The sequence below is a fragment of the Canis aureus genome, chromosome 5 (genome assembly GCF_053574225.1).
Source record: "Canis aureus isolate CA01 chromosome 5, VMU_Caureus_v.1.0, whole genome shotgun sequence".
In the NCBI taxonomy this organism is placed as follows: Eukaryota; Metazoa; Chordata; class Mammalia; order Carnivora; family Canidae; genus Canis; species Canis aureus.
This window is the reverse complement of record NC_135615.1, coordinates 45,794,215-45,802,618: the sequence shown is the minus strand read 5'-3', so window position 1 is coordinate 45,802,618 and position 8,404 is coordinate 45,794,215. Positions and strand designations below refer to the sequence as shown.

General features: G+C 40.1%; 1 long non-coding RNA gene across 1 annotated transcript; it reads right to left on the bottom strand.

Moving 5' to 3' along the window:
• Positions 1-2,157: 2,157 nt before the first annotated feature.
• On the bottom strand, positions 2,158-6,989 carry LOC144313429 (uncharacterized). The gene is made up of 2 exons (XR_013379077.1): positions 5,051-6,989; positions 2,158-2,959 (listed from the first exon to the last, which is right to left on the bottom strand). It is a non-coding gene; the product is annotated as an uncharacterized LOC144313429 (long non-coding RNA).
• Positions 6,990-8,404: the final 1,415 nt, after the last annotated feature.

Here is an 8,404-nt window from a genome sequence, read left to right as displayed (position 1 = left end):
AAGACACATCTAATTTTATCGTGTTGTTAAATCTTTATGCAGATGATTAAGTTTGTGAATTTTTCCACTGCAGAACAGACACATTATAACCAGCTCCTGCCATCTAAGTCTCTTCAAATTATATATATATATATATATTTCATATAATATGTGCATTTCACACACACACACACACACACACACACATAGAGTCATTACTTAGGGGCTTTATCCTTTCTTGGTAGACATTTAACCCTGCAAGTCATATCATTTCGGCTTTAGGATGGGCAAGCTGGGGTTGTCTGCCCCTAAAACAAGTCATAGACATCTTGTTTACTTCTTTTCATCATTCTAAAAAATCCAAGGAAAGTAAATTGATTTAAGAGAAAGAGAGGAAAATTTCCTCGTTAAAAAAAAAAAAAAAAAAGGATATTTTTATGGTTTTAGGTTGACAGTTCTAACCTGTCTAATTCATCCTTCAAAAAACTCATTGGGATTGGTAGGTGAACCACAGGTATAATTACACACCAATTTCCAAAATTAGAAAATGTGCCACATGGGAAAACATATGGGGACTTCACTGAAACTGTTAGGGCAGCAGGTGGTTACAGAGTTGGGGTGAAAATTGTTTCTTTATTCTCAAGGTTAGGTCCTTTGGCTAAAAAAGTATTCTCAAAAGCTACTCAGATGACTGCCTACATTAGAATAACCTGAGAGCCTGTAAGAATCAGATTTCCCTAGCTAATCCCAAGAGATTTTCATTCAGAACATCATTTGTGGAGTCAGGAAGTCTGTATTTTAGAAACTTTCCAGATGACCCTATCATACATCTAGATTTGGGAACCAGTAGGGAGAAGTTTGTTTGTTATGTTCATGAAACCTTGCAACAGAAGACTCTACCTTATAAATGTCAACTACAGATTAGGCATCTTGAGACTTTAGCAAACAGTAGATGAAATAGGTTGGTCCCAGGGTCTTCTTTTTTTTTTTTTTTTTTTTTGATAGTCACATAGAGAGAGAGAGAGAGGCAGAGACACAGGCAGAGGGAGAAGCAGGCTCCATGCACCGGGAGCCCGACGTGGGATTCGATCCCAGGTCTCCAGGATCGCGCCCTGGGCCAAAGGCAGGCGCCTAAACCGCTGCACCACCCAGGGATCCCGGTCCCAGGGTCTTAATGAATAGTAGAAGCACCAAGGAATTGCTTTAGCTGCTAATTGTCTCCACTTGGTCAAAGAAACATACCATCTAAACAAAAATGTATTCTTCTTGTGCAAAAGAACTACACAGAACCAGTTTTCTGCGCAGTGGCCCCTCCAACCCAGTCATTTATGAGGAGTCCCATGGCTCAGCAACTCATGTACTGAAATTCTGAAGCTGCCACAAACATCCATTCTATTCTTTTACTTCAGACTAAACAAATTTAGAGGAATTGCAATGATTGAGAAACCTATTGGAAAGGTAGTGAAGGCCTCACACAGAATATAATTATTCAATGTATGCTTGAAAATATTGATTAGTCACCAACTGTTAAGCACATTATGTCCCTTAGATAAAGTTTGTTAGGTGAATTTCTTAAATCTTCTGTAACCTTAATAATTGTTAAATGTATTATTTCTAAGCCATATGTCTAAAATCGCCCACTATTGTGGAGATTTGTTCATTTTCCTTTGCAATAATCTCAAATTTTGCTTTTTATATCTTGAGGATAGTTGTTCAGTGTACATATATCTAAGAATATTTTGCTTCCTTGGCAACTTGTTTCATTTATGATTATGTAACAAGCCTCTCTATCTTTGACAATGTTTCTTCCTTAAAGTCGGTCTTGATGATATTAGTATTTCTTAGTAATTGTCTGGTATGCATTTCTTTCTCTGCTTTCAATTTTTCTTTCTCATATTTTAAATATGTCTTTCATAAGTAGTTTGTGGATGAATTTTTTAAGGCCTAATTTTTACAATCAGTTTAACTAGTAACTTGAATTCACTCATGAATATTATCATTACTGATATAATTGTTTTATTTTGTGCCTTTGGTTTTCTTTACTTTGTTTCTCTTTTCCTGCCTTTGACTATATTGATCAGATTTTCTCTGGTTATTCTTTTTTCCCTCCACCAGCTTGCCATTACACATCCCATTCCTATTCTTTTAGTAGTTCCATACATACTTCGTTTCAAAAAGTTTAAAAAGTACTCTCTTTATTATGTCCTAAGATCAGCAAAGATTTTTTTTTTTAAGAGAGAGAGAGAGTCAAAGTTCTCTCTGGAAAAATAAACTGAGCAAACTTAAATTTTCTGAAAACTTGAAGTCACAGTATACTGATCTAGACAATAAATAGTACTTCAGAATTGAGTCATTTCTGTGCCTTCATTTTATGGGGATGAAGAAGAGACTGGAAGAGATCTCAGGGACCTCCTAGTGAAGGAGGAAGTCATTAAGAGCTCAAAGTTTCAGCAAGTCTACTTAGGGGGCTCTCACACCCCTCTGGTTGGATCACACTTCCTCTTCCTCCCATATGCCAGGAACCCTCCACAGACTCTCCACAGACTTCCCGCATATTCCTTGGACCCCTGTGAGATGGGGGCAGATGAAAGTCCCAGTGTGGACAGACCTGGTAGCCCACTTGTGATTTCTATGAGGCATGGTCATACTCTTTGCTTGGGAAGTTTGATCGTTCTTCACGAAGTCTCCAGGAAACTCCTCCTCCCTCCAGAGGAGCTAGACTTGCTGTTCTCTTTTGGAATTCCTGTTAATTCCAAATCCTCTGTTTCCTGGTTCAACTCCAACTCTTCATTACCTTCTTGTTCAGTTTTCTGTTCTGGCTGCGCCTGCCCTACAGATGGATCCATCAGTCTGTCCAGCCCCAAGGGTGGGAGTGTATTGATATCCAGAGGATTCTGTACAGAGCCATGGTGGTCCCTGGCCAGGTGTTCTGTTCTCCAAGGATCCTAACCAGATTCTGGATTCTGGCAACTGGTTATCCCTGTGAGGACAAGACCACAATGAAGGAAGAAGTCAAAGTTAGGGATGTGGGACCGGGTTCAGGGTAAATATACAGACTTAATGGTTTGTTAGGATGCCTTCAGTTGCAGGAACCAGAACACCTCACTTAAACTGGCATAAGCAAGGAGGTTATTTATTGATTTATGGGCTTAAAAAGTCTCAGATGGGTCTATTTTTAAGTGACGCACAATCTAGTGGTTTAAAAGATGTAACAAATCCTCACGGTTTTTTTCCTCTATTCTAGCTCCAATTCTCTTGTATTATTTTATTTATACAGGACTCACCTTATGGTCCTGAGAATGCTGCCAATAGCTCCCTGAGCTATTTCTTTATTATTTGTGTCTGCAGTGGAAAAAGATTATCCTTGACTCAGCATTTCAAGGAAAAGTTCTGGGACACTTGAGGTCACTGGCCCACTACTGGTTCAGTCACTCTAATCTAAGAAAGAATGCTCTTATTGGTTTAGTGTATCAGATGATACTCCCCTGAACCAGAAGTACAGTCCGTTTCCCTGGAGCTACATGGATCCAAATTTCAAGAATCAAGAGATGTTGGACAAAGAAGAAGTTGTGCTGGCAGGGGCAGAAAAATGTCCATTGTGCTCAGATATACATGTCTTAGCAGCTATGGGATCCAACAATTCCTCTCCTTTTTATTTCTGATTTTTTTACCTCAACCAGGGAGACCCCTTTGTAGTTTCTGTAAAAATGCTATCAATATGACTTCAGTCTTTTCAGTCAATGTTTCTTCTACCTGGCTGTTCCCAAACCCACTTCTTCAGGAAAAAGTTGCATCAGAAATAATATGATATTCCATTAGACTTATAGACTTTCTCATTGTCTAGAAGGCACTATTTTGATCAAAAGGTTTTAATGGGCAAATTTACCTGCATATAAGTCACTGTCTGTGGGACATCTGATGCCCCAGTTGATGGTTTAAGTATCTGCCTTCAGCTCAGGTCATGATCCAGGGGTCCTGGGATTAAGCCCCACATCAGGCTCCCTGCCCAGTGTGAATCTGCTTCTCCCTCTGTCCGTCTCTCTGCTTGTGCTCTCTCTTCCTCTTTCTCTCTCAAATAAATACATGTCTTAAGAAAAATAAGTCACTATCCAGGAATTAAGGACTAAGGTGTCATCTCTGTTTTGTTTGGGATATTTCTGTTTGTTATTATTACCTTGAGTATGCTTAATAGTAACCACTAAAACAAAATGACAAGTGTCAAATCAGCTAAAAGTTTGTACTTCTCAGTTAGAGGTTTATAATATCCTGGGGTATCCTATATACTGGATACATGATGTCCAGGAACATTCACTCTATAGTTGTACTATATTTATGGAAAGTAGTATATTTCTAACAGAGAGAGGGGGAAGGAGAAACTTTTGACTCACTCCCACATAGGTCTTGACTCTCAGAAGAAAGAGCCACATACTTATCTCATACAAAACTGGTCAATCTTGCTAGAGTCATTTCAGATAAAATTAGAGTAAGTTTAGCTACCATGCAAGCCATATTGCTGCCAGTAGAAGAAAATGCTGGTTGATCCCTGTTTTACTTTCCCTACATGCCCACAGTAAACTAAACTCTATATTACATAAAGCTGCCTCATGTTAAAAAGTAGCCACCCATCGCGTGTCACAGTACCAATCCCAGAGGCACAGATGTATAGGGTGGGTGCGGGCCAAGGAAAAAACTAAAACACTGTAGTCTGGACAATGGATACTCAAAAGTCTAAGACACTTTTCTTCTACCCACACATTTTTCAATGTGTTTTAAAATCCATTTGAGAAGGAAGCATGACAATGAGTCTGAAGAGAGATGGATGGGTGTAAAGCTGGCAAACATTCATTGGCTTGAGTTTACCAATGCCTTGGACGCTCACAATTTCCAACCACACTTGTATCTCAGAGGAGGCCACCTGAGGAAGAGCCCAGCTCCCTAAGTACTTGTGACACAATATATGTACTCCACGCAGCTCTGGCTCAGACTTTGTCACCTTATAAATCCTGCGTCCATGTCAGTACAAGAGTTCCAGCTTCCTGCTGGAGAAAGCCCTGGTGACCCCAGGACTCACCAGCTCTCTGTCCTTGCCATGGCTGTGAAGGTTGCTGGGTCTGCAGGTTGGCCCGGGCCCAAAAGTGCTAGTTCTTTGGACTGTCTTGAGTGAGAGCCTCAGCTGGAGAGGAAATGTTGCGCAACATCTTTTGTCACAGATAAGACGTAATGAGTCCAGAGGATGTGTGATTAAAGGAAGCTCACAGGAAGTAGGGCTGGAAATTTTTGAGAACCATTTACAAGGCTTTTTACCTAGTCACATGAGTCAAAAAAAAAAAAAATTAAAAGCATCAAAGAGTAAAGGGCAGCTATTTGATTGAGATTGTGAAGGTAAATCCATTGAGTTTGAGGCTGGTGGGCTAGAGAAATGGAGGAGGAAAAAGGTTGACATGGAAATAAAAGTTACTCATAATTACCCCAGATCTGAATTGATCAATCTGTCTCTCTGAAGCTCACAATAGCTATTAAGTAATGATTTGACATTGTAAGGCCTGTGGCTGAAGACACCAAGTTTAAAAAGAAAACAGTGTACTTTCTTCTTCATAGCCAGGAGAGAGGGTAAGGCAGGACATGGGAACTGAGACTTAGGGAAATAAGCTGCTGAGAAAGGGTGAGTTCTTTGAAGAGACAAACCAATAAATACACCATGGCAGGAATCGGGAAACCTAGTGTCAGAAATTCTGACAGCTCAATCCATAGGGATTTTCACATGGACCCATGGATTTGAAGATTAGAGACAATTTATTGTTTTCCTTAAATTGGTGGTGTGGCTACTAGCAACATAAAAGGCCATAATTCCACAAAATAGTATTTTAATGAGTGTAGACTGTTCTCTCCATAATATCAGAGGCATGGTGTGGTGGGGAAAAGAGTGAATTAGGAGTCAGGAAATCTGGGATCTAGGGTTGGAGATGCCCTGTAGAAGCTCCTGCTTGCCCATTGCTTTGTCCCATCTGTCAAATACAGTTTGAATTAATTGTTCTTTAAGAAATATTCTAGCCTTACATTTTAGTAACTTAAACAGATTGAACCACAACTAGTAATTAGGTTGTAGTTTTATTTAGTCAGATTATCTGTATGGAATTCAAATCTTACTAAACACCCTGAATTGATAATACCCGGAATCGGGATTTATTTGGTAGAATGCAACCCTATGCCTTCCCACCACTTACGCTTTTTGCCTTCTTGATTCTGTTTGTATCGCTTTAAACATGTTGTTTCCACTCAGACTGTAGAGGAGACATGTTGTAGGCATCAAAATAAAATATGTAATTATTGAAACTCTTTAAGAGAAGCTTTGTGACTGCCATTTTACAGATAAAGAAACTGAGGCTAAGGTAAATGGCCTAAGGTCACAGTTCCAATAAAATGGCAAAGCTGAGGTTTAGTTTCCAGAGTTGCTTCAAGGGCCGTGTCCCTTTCCAGAGACCAGATGCCCCAGCTGAGTGTCCTTAGGAAATGGGCTCTGAGCCAGTTGTAAAATACTGTCTGCCTGAACTCTACGCCCAGTCATACCCCCCATGACAGAGCACAGGCTAACAGGGCTCAAGAGACCTTGGTTATACCATAGGCAAAGTTGCCACCAACCTTAGGGATTTGGGAAAGGGTTGAGTCCCACACATTCCCTTCTGCTATTTTGAGATTTGAAATGCTATTCACACAACTCAATCACTTCTTCAGATGTGAATATAGTCTGTGCTTGGAAGTGCAATTTTTGTTCTCTTATTGGTAGCTTGCCTACTTGTCAATCAGTGTGCGCAGTAACCAGGAAGCACCTTATGAAGAAATTAGCAGACAGCTGGAATCTGACTCTACTTTGCTATATTTGGCCAAAACTAGGTTTGAAAAACATCTCAGAGTTAGGACAGGGTTCCCAGGTGCCTTGGGAAAACTTCCTGGCTGCCTTTCAGTGAATCCCAACTATTTCAATTCTCACGTGGGGGAACAAGAGATATGAAGAAGAGGGTGTTTTTTAGGAGCCAGAGCTTCACTTCTTTTAGGCAGAACCACAGCATGAAGTCCATGTGACCTCCAGTGAGGAAAAATTAATCTAAGAAATTGCATCACCTGTAGGTTGTTTTCATGAATTCTCTCCTTCCCCCTTCAAAAAAAAAAAAAAAAATACAACGAGGATACGTATGTTAACTCTTTAAAAAGAATATGGGGGAGATGTGTGTATCACCTTCTGGGAAAAATAGATTTAAAAAAACCTGATAATTGCCACTTTAATTTGCACCTCTGTAATAACTGCATTTAATCCTTTTCCTGCTGTTATAAGGGAAAAAGCAAAAATATACATACTTATTAAAGTAACATCTCCTCAATGTTAAAAAAAATGACCGCATTTTCCCAAAAGAAAAAAAAAATGGCCTCAGTTCATTTAACAGAATACATTATTTACTCTAAGAGAAATTACAGCTTTAAGAATTGAAATCAGTGGCACCTACATGTGAGTAAACATTAGGCCAGTGTGTCCTGAGAGGAAGGCATGGTACCTGTTTTCATGTAAATGATTACAAAGAGTCATTGTACTAGGAGCTTTAATACTGCCCAGGACTTACAGGATTGCACTCATGAGCAGTAAATCTGCTAACACAAAAGTCCTCCTCCTGGCTTGGAGTCCTAAGTCCTATTCCGTGGTTCCCTCAACTGTAGGATGTAATGATCACCCAGCCCAAGGCTGCTGGGGAGCAGAACCAGATGGTCTTCACCTACAGAACTGGCATACCGACAGGAAGGCATCATAAGAACAGGGATTATTTTGTAATTAGGATCAATCCTGGCATGAAAAAGTTGGGTTTTCAAAAGGTGCATTATGACTGAAAGGAATTATGGCTGATTTTCAAAAAAGACTTGGTTTTTGTTAAACTCGACGTTCTGAACCCTAAAGCAAACACCCGCAGAAGGAACTCTTCCTCCAGCCCATCTGGCTAGAGTTGTCCTCACTGCGTTTGCCAGGTCGAGGGATGGTTCTTGTGTAGGTTCCTGGGGCTCTTTGCACACTGACTACACTTTAGAAACTCATCACGCAGGCTGCTCAGGGCTTCCTACAGCTAAGGCACGGCTCTTCTAGGCAGGTTCCAGAAGACCTTTCACAGTCCTATGCCAGGAATCCTTCGGAAATGATGCATCAGTAGCATCTGTCCTGTGCAAGTTATCCCAATGCATAAAGACATAGATCGTTGCACATTTAAATTTTTCAAATTAATAAAACCACACATACGCACGCTGATCAGGGTTGTTTGTCTATCTATCGATCAATCATTTTCCTAATATGTTGGAATGCAACTCCATCCTTTCCCCTGCTTGTGCTTTATGCCTTCCTGCCTCTGTTCTCATGACTGTAAACATGCTACAGTTTCCGCTAAATAAG